This window comes from Mytilus galloprovincialis, chromosome 5 (genome assembly GCF_965363235.1).
Source record: "Mytilus galloprovincialis chromosome 5, xbMytGall1.hap1.1, whole genome shotgun sequence".
NCBI lineage: Eukaryota > Metazoa > Mollusca > Bivalvia > Mytilida > Mytilidae > Mytilus > Mytilus galloprovincialis.
This window is the reverse complement of record NC_134842.1, coordinates 35,531,686-35,544,757: the sequence shown is the minus strand read 5'-3', so window position 1 is coordinate 35,544,757 and position 13,072 is coordinate 35,531,686. Positions and strand designations below refer to the sequence as shown.

The 13,072-nt window shown below is 31.9% G+C and overlaps 1 protein-coding gene across 2 annotated transcripts in view; it reads right to left on the bottom strand.

The window, feature by feature from the left end:
* LOC143075710 (sialate:O-sulfotransferase 1-like) overlaps positions 1 to 12,380 on the bottom strand; it is a 156,217-nt gene extending 143,837 nt beyond the window's left edge. Inside the window, exon 1 of one of the 2 annotated variants that reach the window (XM_076251264.1) lies at positions 12,259 to 12,380. The gene's annotated coding sequence lies outside the window, so the exon portion shown is untranslated. Of the gene's footprint in view, positions 1 to 516; positions 670 to 12,258 lie in introns of those variants that run through there. The other variant, XM_076251263.1, reaches the window with a different exon arrangement.
* Between the last annotated feature and the right edge of the window lie 692 nt (positions 12,381 to 13,072).

The window sequence follows — 13,072 nt, the reverse complement described above, 5'->3', positions numbered from 1 at the left end:
TGGGCCCCCACTTATGAAAATTTCTGGATCCGCCACTGAATATGGGTGCTAACATATAAGGAAAAGAGAATAATAGGCAAAGCTGAGGAAATATAAAGAAAAATGTCATGAAAATTAACGAATACAGGATTGAAGAACCTGCCATCTAGACCCACATTTATGATGGGATGATTTACTAATTTCACAATATTAATAAGTACACACAAATTGTTTACTACTTATTTAGATAAATGTAAGTACGTCTATATATACTATATAGCGTTATTTCATTTTTTAGATACATGTACTTGGATAGATCGACCAGATGACAGATTATGAATGTAAAGCTTAAGACGCTTATCCTGTAGTCGTTCCCGGTCTTGCAATTTTGGTACTCATGCGATTATTTTTTTTTCTTCATTTTTTGTGTGTAACTTTAATTTATTTATCTTTATCTATTCATTAGATGTCAACATAGATAATTAAAAGTATTCATGTAGTTATTTAGAAAGCAAAACTAAGATTACAAATACTTACAGTTGCGACTGCGTAGTGTTTTTTTTTTTTTTAAATCCTTTATTTTGGAAAATAAATTACGCAAGTTCACCACTAAAATGTATATTCGTTCTGTACTCTACCAGTTTCTCGAGACCAGTTTATATAAGGTTTATCTCTTAACACAGATAAATATCAAAACAAATAAGTATATACCGATAGGCGTAGTAGTTTTATCTTGTCCACATTTATAGCTTCCCGACAAAGCTTTTTATCTTCTGCATTATATGTCCTTATAGGTAATTAGTTACATGTAAATGATATATTAGTGTTATTTTATCTGTATAAGATGTATTGATGGTGTTTTTAACTAGCGACAGTTGAAGCAAGGGGATAGGTCGAGTACCACGCATCGATTTGCGACTGACGAGAAACAAGAGGCTGAATGCAGATCCACTGTTTTGGTGTAAATGACAAATTTTTTTTAATTGTTTCTGTTTTTATTTTCAACTTAATCATGTTAATAGACTTGGAACGATAAAGAGCTTGACATAGTGTATAGTCGCCTGTGATGTTTTACTAAGTGCAATTAATTAGCTGGTTTTCAGACCATTTTGTATATATAGATATGTCGGGTTTTTTTGCGTCATTTTGACAGAACGAAAGAGATCCAGAAGCACAGCACATTGCCCCCCCCCCTCCCCCCCCCAAAAAAAAAACAAGAAAAACAAACAAACAAAAAAACAACATAAAATCAGAAAGTTGGCATGCTATTTACAATCGACAGAAACAACCAAGAAAAATAGGTTCAGTTAATGTACATATGTATTCCGTAAAAATACGCTAAATTACAGCACTTAATTGGGAGATTACACTGTTACATTGACAGAATAAGTCAGCAATAATTCTTATTGATAACAACCATGCAGTAACCACCTATAGGTTTACGACATAGATTTACGACATAGATGAATCGGTTTGCGGATATCATTAATTTACAGGAAAATCAATTTCTACGCTATACGGAAAAGTTTTTAATTATAGTTACATGAACAATAATGTTTGTTTATAATGTACAATCATGTTATTTTAGACTTTCATATTAGATAGATCTATTTTCATTTTTCTTCTCAAGGTGTAATACCACCATTGATTTTCCCCTATTAGTCTTTGTTAAATTTCCACTTTTTAAAAAAATGTGCAGAATTTATCTTTGTTTCTACTTGGCATGAGTAAAGGTTTATCCTGTCTAATACTATAGAAAAGATTTCACATTATATTTCATTGCATATAAGAAAATAACCATCATTGGAAGTTAACCGATCAAATTTCTCTCCTTATTGTATCTGATTACAAGGTTTAGTCACCATGTAACCTCAAGATTACAAAATTTTCTATAGAACTCCCAAATAAAAAATAATGGTGTTTTGAAATACCCAAGACATATGTTTATGACACAGAAATGTTTTTACTGCAATAAAATGTAGGATAAATTACCTACAACTGTCAAATTCAAGGGAATATTTTTTCGACCTACTTTCGTGACAGATGTGACGTACCATGATTTGGTGGTATTATACCTCAAACAGAAACACGCCTATTTACCCCACCACCACCATGTAATCCCTATTTTTCCTTCACACAAACATTCTAACAAATTACCAAGGCATTCCACAGTAAACTAAACGGTATGTTGCTAAACGACATTATGACTTGTAATACTTTGCTAAGATAGGTAAGGATAAATTTTCATTGTTTTTAGGGATTATTCGAGTTTAAGAAAGCGGCACACTCCTTGTTTTCGGATAATTTTATTTATCTATTTGTTATAAGTAATTCTGTGTGTTTACCATAATAATGGTTATCGGTTCATTGTCTATATCACTGATGTCAAAAACGTTGACCCGGCCTTAATAGCATTACCCAGACATATCAGCGACGTCATAGTGTTTGAACCGACGATGATTAGTTTGACCAGAACTTCTCAAGTCATCATCCGGTTGCTGGTGAAACTTATAAAACACTTCCAAAAGACTATCTCGTCATTTTCGACACAATATGACGTGTTTCTTTTATCTCGTTCGCTGCGCTCACTCAACAAAAAGCTTCATATTGTGACTCGCAGCTGATATTTACCATAACAACAGTCATATAACCTGATAATCGGTACTTAATTAATATACGTACTAATACTTATATAATATTTGTTACATGCTGACACAACGTTATAAGCAATACTCAATCAACCAGCCTTAAAATTGTCAAACTATTGGACCTTGTTATTTTTGAAAGTAGATTAAGAAGTGGCACTCTTAATGTTAAATTTTTATTTTTTTCATTTGGTTGCAATCCAGTTGTTGCTTTAAACCCGAAAACGTCTCTTTTTCATGGTCAGACATGTTTTTTTTGTCATCATTGTGTCATTGGTCCTATGTTTGAAGGCGTCGTAAATTTTCCAACAGTTCGAAAACAATAGTTATGCTGCACTAGCGAATAAAAAAAAACTTTAACTGTTAGTTGCACGTGCACATACTCAAGCAAATCTGCTATAGTAAGAACATTGCTCCTTGTTAATTGGAAATCTCTTTACTAAAATAATCAATGCAGAAAACTGTTTCAGTTTTAATATAAAGCTAAATAGATTACAAGCTTTTTTAATTGCATGTTTGAAAAATGCAAATTGAATTGTACTAAATAAAACCGACCATAAAATGTATCAGAGATATGCAAGATTACCAAGTTTTGAGGAAATTAAATCGAAATATTGCCAAAGGTACATTTATCTTATCTCGGAGATTAATTTGTTTCCAGTAAATTCAATTTGTACAAAAGTAATTGTATTATTTTAAAACATTATTATAAGATCTTTATGATTGAACAGAAACAGCACTATTGTTAATCAGGAAATTCAATACGCAATTTCATATGAATTAATGAACAAAAAATGCATCTTTCAGTAAAATGCAATAAGAATCTATATGACGGTCTGGATGGGGTTTTCAGAAGAATATACAATAATGGGCAGAAGTTATATAAAAAAAAAGAGAAAAAGATACCTAAAATATTAAAAACAAAAACAGACTCTCTCCAGACCTAACTATATATATATATATATACACTGAGATAACAACTACTAAATGAAAAGTAAACACACACTTATATATATATATAAGACAAAATGTGATTTTATCAATCGTACGGAAAACTAGATAGCAGGAATAACGTATTTTTTTTTTAAACATTATACACATTGAGAACTACGACGTTTTTAGGTACTAGTTATCAAATGTATATGGTATCATATGACCAGGGGGTTAAGCATAACTACAATGATGCAACTTTTAAGTTGCTTGTTTATCGTCCATTGGCAAAAATGTCATGCATTTTCAACACGACTCAAAAAGAAAAGGCGCTGTTTAACAAACTCTACACTGTACATTTAAACCCGTAGTAGTTGTGATCAGTAAATTACAAAATTATAATCAGTCGACAGAAAAGTGTAAATTGTCCAGAAATTATCAAAACATAATTTCCTAGTACTTGGTTAAAATTATATTTTTTCGGTAGACCAAGACATATCACTAATAGCAGATTATGGTACTAAACATAAATCTAGAATATTGGTGGGATGGAGAAACTAAATGCATTGTTTGTAATTTCATGGTATTTTATACTCCTTTTAAAAACGTAATGTAAACCTGAAATTTAGCGTGAAATTGTAATTCTTTGTCCAAATATAAACCATGCTTAATGCATAAAAGCGATGTTCCCATTGATGTATCCCCTTAATGCTTCACTCACGTTTAATTAAACCAAGTATGAGATATTTTACATTTAGTTTAACTTTAAAGTATAAAATATATAGATATGTAAATTGTTAACAGTAACATTTGTAATTATTGATCAGTGTATGATCAACGTATACATTTTTTTAAAACATATATGACAGTACTTTATGTAAAGAATTTGATTAAATCTAAAAGTATATTAGGGGATGATGAAATGCATTTCCATTAGATTGTCTTCAATTTCATTGCTGTAAACATTTTATGCATTTAGAAATAACCGTGTTGTATCAGATCTAAAAAAAAATACTAGTAAAAGACAATTTTTGAAAAATTAATTGGACAAAGGAAACAATGTTGACTGAAATACGCGACCGACTATGAAAAGGGAGGTTTAGGGTTAACGACAATATGACAGTAACACAACGATAAAAATAGATACAAATTTAACATGTAGAGTGCAACACACTGTTTAAAAAGAAGTCAAGCTCCTAGTCGTCTCGTTTCAATAGTAGTTGTGAAAAAAATTAAAAAATCCTATTATAGAGTTAATAAATTCATAGTTTGCACAGCTTTTTACGTACATCTATAGACATAGTTCACACTTAATTACGTTAAAAGAGTGAAAGGTCGCTTAGGTTTCCGTAGAAGTTAAAACAAGTTGCTTTCTTTAAAAAAAGAAATGCAATCGTAAACCCAAATGCTTATTTGGATTAAAAATATTAGATAATTGTTTAATAAAGATGTATTGTTTTATATAATTATTGTGGTATAAAAATTAAAAACTGACATTGATTGTTTACTTAATGAAATTACAATTCAATGTGGGTTGATATATTCTCGCTAAAACTGGGATCACACATTCACGATTTTTACTGCCGTCCTTGACAGGACCATTCCCGATCAAAATTTGACAAAAGTCTGATCAAGATCCTGTGAATCGTGGATGGAAATTCAAACTTTTAATGACGACAACAATCAGATATTGTTCAGGAAGCGTCGATATTCCACCGTTTCCAAGAGAATTTTTTCACGATAATCCCGTTCTCAATCCGCTTCTTATCCGATTTGTATCTTTCGTATGGTAAAGTTCGACCGAATTTGTCACAACTGTATCCCGATTCTGCCGAATGTAATCCGACAGAGATCCGACAGTGACCAGACAGTGAACCGACGCTGACGGAAGTTATCCGTTCGAAAACTTTTGACATACTCGGGATGATCAGGTACTGTCGGAACGTAATCCTATCACGATTCTGTCTATCGCATTGCAAACGTCTTTGTCTGGTCTCAGTCGTATTGTATTCTGTAATTGTCGGGACTCTGACGTGGGTATCATTGACGAATTTCGTATTATTAACGGGACTGTTCCGGAACGATTTTGACAAAGACGGTTTGAAATCGACTAGATCTGGATGCAATCTGGACTCAAAAGCATTGGCAATTTAAACGGTTGTGTGCTTTGTGCTCTTAAAAGTTTTAGATGGCAAAACGCTTTTGTTATATATATATATAATTAATTACAAAAACTTATCCAAAATTTTAACTCGATTTGAAGATATTTTCTGAATGTTCCAAGTAAGAAGCATGTTGTTTGGTGGTTGTCTTTTTTCGTATTTGCTTTTTGTTTCTGGTTTGAAGTTAAGTTATATTTGTTTTTCCTGTTTAAATTGTTTTATAACAGCTAGTGTTTTGGTGCCCTTATTAGGATGCTGTCCAATGTGACCCAAGCCTTTGTTATGAAGGCGGTATTATAACCTATAACTGCTAACTTTGACTACACTGTGTCTTACACTTCATGGAGAGTTGTCTAATTGTTTTTCCTACCATATTTAAAAAGATATTCCCTCTGACATTTGACTAATTATTCATTAGAATAATTTACATGTATATATTGAAATTGAACTGATGTTGCCTTGTTAATTTCCTATATTGACCCATCTTTTTCTCTCTTGCTGGATAGTTTTATACTGTTCATTTGGGGTACTGTGTAGCCTACTGATCAGTGAGATGGCTCAAAATCTCCTAACACTATTTTACCTTTTCGTACTTAATATATATTAAAACCGAAAATTCATCATCTGATCGTCTTCAAGAAATAATAATTATTTATTTTTATTTTGACGAACATTTTGAAGAGCCTTTAAAATTACAATAGGAACATATAGTTAGATAATCTGTTCCCTGACCATATATGATAGAAATTATTATTGGTTATCTCTGTCTACATCTATCATCACTCGGTGTCTATAAAAAAAACATCTGATATCAGTTACGCTGACCCTGTTAAGTCTGCTAAAATTGCATGCATTATTAATTTTAAGGTTATCGATCTTCATTAAAGCGGCACATTAAATTCGTTATGTCATTGCTTGAAGTATTATTTCTTACATCTGCATAGTCAAATGATTTAGATTTCAATTGTATTTTAGTTTTTCTTCATATTCAATATAACGAAAAGGATTTAGATGTACCTATAACAATCTGATTTGTTATTTTAATAAGGGAGGTTATATGACCTCCTTGTTTTAATAAAAAGGAAATAATGTTGCAATATTTAAATCAATATAATAACTGTATTTAAATGTGCAATATTAAGAAAATAAAAACGGAAACATACTTTTATAATTGTTAACGTTATATTTAATAAACAATATTTTTTTTTGTAAAATCCTCGTTTTTTATATCTATTAAAGGACGTATATTAGATGATATACGTCCTTGGTCTATCCTAGATGTCAAGTTTTAATAAAGTGCTAGAAAGACTTCCTCTTAATTCCAGTATGAAAAACATTAGATAGCCTGCTTTGTACATCGTGTGCATCTTCCCTAGAATCAGAATCTTAAATAAAATGCTAGTTATACTACTTTTATATATATATTTTTTTTGACAAATCTCGTTTCCAAATATAAATCACCTTGTTTACATGAAATCTTATCTCATGAATTAACACAGCTGGTTTCAACGTTTGGCTTTAATAAAAATAATTACCGTAGCAACTTTACCTGACCATATCGGAAAATAGGTATTTAGTCGGATCTTAACACGTACTTGTGATTTGGTTAAAGATTGAAATAAACAATTAATTTCCCCATAGGCGACATTGGCAGCCTTTTTCGAGATACAGACTTTAGGAAGTTGATTTTTTTAACGAAACCTTGCTAGAATCAAAGAAAAGATATTAGGACAGTATTTTTTGGTCCCAAAAATATAGGTTCGCGTTGCTTTTCTTAGCGTATTTTGTACTTATCTCCCATGCCTATCAATTTTGCCCTTAGAAAAACGTGTCTTGTCCTAGCGTTAAAAAGTCATCTCAGTGCCTTTAGGGCTACGGAATAATTTTTATTTTGCCTTTTGTATAATAAAAGCAGAATGCACGAAGTCTCTAAAAATTAAAAATAACGGGCGCATATATCGACCAATCAGGATTAGCCATACTCTTAATTCTGAATACCATGTTGCGCCCATAAAATCTAATGGTGTATTGTAACCTATAACTGGTTTTGATCAAAATATACGAAGAAATGTCGAAATGTTCAGGACTTAATTAAATCCGTATATCGGTAGGATGGTGCAAGCATACGATTTTTATTGCGTCTTACACTTTGAGAAGCGAATAATCTTCAACTGCTTTATTCAAATATTGTGTAAAAACGTTAATTTTGAGCTATGAATTTCAAGTGGCTCGAGCATTTTTCTGAGGAAGTTTTAAAAAAATGCAAAGAAATATTTTGACAGTGGGTTAGCTTTCATTAGTCTTAACTATCTATAGATTAACAACTTTTGGTTATATTTATAATTTAGAATCAGCATTGAAGGTGTGGGACGATTGCACAGATAATTAATTATATTGATGTGCCATTTGTATGCAAGAGTGACATTCCGTTGTATTATGCGCCAATTCGAAAAAGTTATGCGAGTATTCTCTCCCCTTAATAGGTTCATTTTTTTATAATTTAGTGTAGGTTTCTGATATAATTTTGAATAATTACAAAATGTATCAATTCAATATATTTCGGTTTTTGTTATTGGAGTATCAAAAACATTGATGTACGAATATAATTTCATAAATTTGAAACGTTTAAAATCATTACATACCAATAATATAAAGAACCGTTCATCATTTTTGAAAAAAGACTACAAACGCAATCGAACTTGTCATCATTCCGTGGTGATAGATGGATTGGGAAATGAACCAGCGTAATCTAATGGTAATCACAGAGAGGGACCAGCAAGCAATTTTTAATTGTAGCTTATTCAACGTTAAACCAATTTTCCACTATAAACGAATGTTACTTTATACAAATATAAGGACTTTGTTAGCTAAATCTACAAATTTTATTAGTTATTATGATTTTATATTGCAATAGATTAATATGCTAAATTACGGATATGTAAGGTAAATATTAGCAGCTCGCAATTGCGTGCAAGGAAGTATTCAAATGCTCATTAACATAGCTTGCGTCATGATAAATTTTGCATCTCTATAGCAACTTAAGATGCTAATGATTATTCAACAGGTCAATTGATAAGCTATTGCGCATGTATATGAAAGGTGGCAATAGAAAGGACAGATGTATTCTGAATAACATCCGGTGTTCCGAAAGACTACGGACATCGTCCAATATATACTGCGTAAACCCTCAGGGGTTTACGCAATAACCAACTAACCTAAATCTCTTTGATATTTGATTGCATGGCTTTCATATGTTTGGTTTGAGCGACCCAGATGGTGAGTCACGGTAAATCCAGAAAACAGTTCGAACGCACGAAGTTAATAATGCGTTATTTTCATATTCTGCACGCCATTATTCACATGGAAAGTCTCTGTACTTATTCAGTTGCAAAGTATCAGGCAACAACAAACATACAATGATCTTGAGTTTGTCTTGAGAATGGTAACATTATCTAAAACTAGCTAAGTAGTTACCTCCAATACGTCGGTAAACATACATGTATGACATATATATATATATATATTATAAAGTAACCGGGCAAAATATCAACATCAAAAACAGAATAATGTACACAGATGACACTTGCATATAACCTCATAAAGAACATGTAACTCAAGAATGGTAAAATTGACGACTCTTAAATTGGAACTTGATTTGAGATTTGTGTTATTTTCGGGACGTACGGGCAATGCCCCTCACCCTAGGAACTACTAGGTATAAGTTAGTCATGTTGAAAGATTAATTTCATTAATACAATTAAAATGGGATTCCAGGTTAGAACTTACTGCATCAAACATACAAAAACGTATGTAATATTGCACTCATTTTTTCAAAATGTTTATATTGCAGCGGATCCATGGATCTGAAAGACGATTCAACAGGAGTGTGCATTTTATAAATCTTGTTTATTTTTCAACAGTATATAACTTCTGTTTGATACAATTAGCAGGTGTAGTCCTTTGTTCATAAACTTATTCCGTTTATGAGAATTTATAATCTCTATATGGAATTGACAATGGTATATACGTTTGTCTAGATCGATTCATTAATAAGTCAGCACCCTATGATGATGAATAATTTCTCGGCGTTTGACGAAATTAGTACATGTAGATTCTTACATTCAATTTGGTACTAGTGGATTATCGGAATCATGTTAATAATTGCTCAGGCAACATAAAAACCACTTTAAATGTCAGATAACCGACCGAGTGTTTCATGAAAGATGTTTCCTGATAATGCAACTGTTTTGTTGCATTTTTTTACGAGAAAAACATTATTAATTACATTACATGAATATTTCATAAGAATCCTTACTTTCCATGGCTGACAGCAATCGAGGGACAACAACAGCGCGTGATTTTCGATTCAACCCTACAACGAATCTTTTATTAATAACTGAAATATTTTGTTGAAAATAACCAAAAAAAACGGAAATCAACGACCTACCAGATAAAATCACAAACCTGATAACCTTATATTCTTCATTTTTGTGGATATTTAATTATATTAGATAATGACTTGTGTTGGACATCAAATTTGTGGTTCACATGAAACCATGAAATCAACGAAAGTTAAATTGGTATCCAACGAAAATGTTGCATTAAAATGCTAGGTTTGGATCTATTAAAACGTTTAATCCCGCTGCAAATGTTTGCACCTGTCCTAAGTTAGGAATCTGATGTACAGTAGTTGTCGTTTGTTTATGTAATTTATACGTGTTTCTCGTTTCTCGTGTTATTTTTTTTTAATTTTATATAGATTAGACCGTTGGTTTTCCCGTTTGAATGGTTTTACACTAGTAATTTTGGGGCCCTTATAGCTTGTTGTTCGGTGTGAGCCAAGGCTCCGTGTTGAAGGCCGTACATTGACCTATAATGGTTTACTTTTTTAAAATTGTTATTTGGATTGAGAGTTGTCTCATTGGCACTCATACCACATCTTCCTATATCTATATAATAAAAAAAAAAGACACTACAAGGGGAAAGAATACAACAGTGCATACAACAGTGCAGTTGAATTTATCAATAAAAAATGAAAATCAAGAGATGACTGAAGAATCACAAATATGATAAACAAATGGGCCATCCAAGGAAACAACAGGGGCTGATATTATTCAACAGAGTTTTTGAGAGTCATATTAAAAAATGTTATATAACCACTTTTAAATCATTAGAAAACACTTATAATGTAAATTAAAATTTAAGATATTAATGTTCAGTGGATATTTCTACAGTTCAGTGACTACTATGATTAAAAGTAAACTGATTTTGACATACATTGTATAATTTGTTAATTAGCGTATATTTGTTACGTTATATTTTAACACTGATTTAAGGATAGTCACAGTTAGCACCTTTTATTTCATCTCATTTAATATTTTTTGTGTATACAAAATGTAAGAAATATTTTAGCTAACTGAACATAAAAAGGGTCAAGAATATTGAAAAAAGTGATATGCAAATGAAAACAAAAAAGTTGGTTCTTCATACAGGTATATATTGCAAATTGTAAAATATCAAAAGACCGGTGAAGAATGACATTTTCAATGCAACAAAAAGCATAAATTTTCTTATTTAGTGTTGTACTCTCACCTAATGAAAGTAAACTGAAGAGATGAATACCAACCTTTCCCAGACAATGGTAGACAATAGCGGCCTCCCCGATAGACTGTGGTGTCCACAGCCCCGAAGGAGTAGAACTCCTGTACTGCCATAGCCAGAGCATTAGGGTCATATTTAGGAGTAAGGGTTAAGTGTCGTGTAGGGAAGGGGAAGGTGGCTTTTTTTGTGGTAGGAGTAGCTAGGGTTATGGTTAGGTGGTTACGGGTAAACATATTTAGGGGTATTTAAGGGTAGGTAAGCGACGGGTAGACAGGGTTAAGGGTATGATGGTAAAGTAAGATAAGGGCAAATAGCGTTAGGGGTGAGAAAGATTAAGGACGAGGGGTGTTAACCGTTGGTGGAAATTTAGGGATGGGCTAAAGTTTAGGGGGATTTGGTGAAGTTAAGAGTTAGGCTAGCGGTGCATATCTAAATATTGCTATTTATCAGGAATAGGAAGATGTGGTTTAATTGAGTGCCAATGAGACAACTCTCCATCCAAATAACAATTTATAAAGGTTAACAATTGTAGGTCAAGGTAGGCCTTCAACACGGAGCCTTGACTTACACCGAACAACAAGCTATAAAGGGCCCCAAAATCACTAGTGTAAAACCATTCAAACGGGAAACTTACGGTCTAATCTATATGAAAAACGAGAAACGAGAAACACGTATAAATTACATAAACAAACGATAACTACTGTACACAGATTCCTGACTTAGAACAGGGGCAAACAGGAATGTTTACCTTAATCTAACTTTCATAAAATTGGTTTTGGTTAAACTGTTGATATCAATTCTCTGTTTCAATCATTTTTATAGGCAAAATTAATCATCATATTGACGACGAGTTTTTTTGACTACATTGACGACCCATTAGGTCTTCAAGGTCATACGGCAATTATCATATGGTTTTAAAAAATAAAAGGAAAAAGACTTACCTCTAAAGTAAACACAGTCATAAGTACACAATCAATTGCATGGTATAATACATGGAAATACTTAACGTTACATGTAATAGCCATGTAGCTGATGTATTGGTTTTTCGATAGAATCTTAAAAGTGTGTGTTATGGAAAAGCTGATTAACAATCATTATTAATCAAACTTACAATTATAAGTACACACGTGTTCTGTTTCATACTTAATACAACTTAACATTTTCTGAGAGCTGGAATTTTATCGCTTTATCGTTTTTATTTTATTAATAAACAGATTACGTAACTCCATATGGTTTGTCTGTTTTCAAACATAAGCGTAGTGTGTTTCATATTGTTTATCAGAACAGACATAATTTTAAGTAAAATTAAAATAATCCGCATCAGCATGTCTTTATTTTACACGACAAATTACGTGACGTATAGTGTTATTCCGTTGTCCGTCCGACCATCGTCAACATGTCAGACAATAACTCAAAAACACTTAAAAAACCAATTTGCATAAAACGCTTTGGTGAATTGTTTATAAATTTAAGATTTAAAAGGTTTCCGAGTTATGGTATTTAGCCTTCTCTCAGTAACCATGGTAACCTCAATCTGCGTTTTTCTGTATTATATGTTTATATTAATGATTGTTATTTATCAATTTTTTTCTTATAGATCTTTTGACCCTGGTGTTGACAGTCTGGTTTATATCAAAATTGTTAGCTTTAATTGCCCCCATTGTATCTTTTTTGATGCAACACATCTTCTGATTGGCTGAAAGTGTTTTTGTGAGCCAAAATTTGTTCCTGTGAAAAAAGTTCCAGTGGAACTAA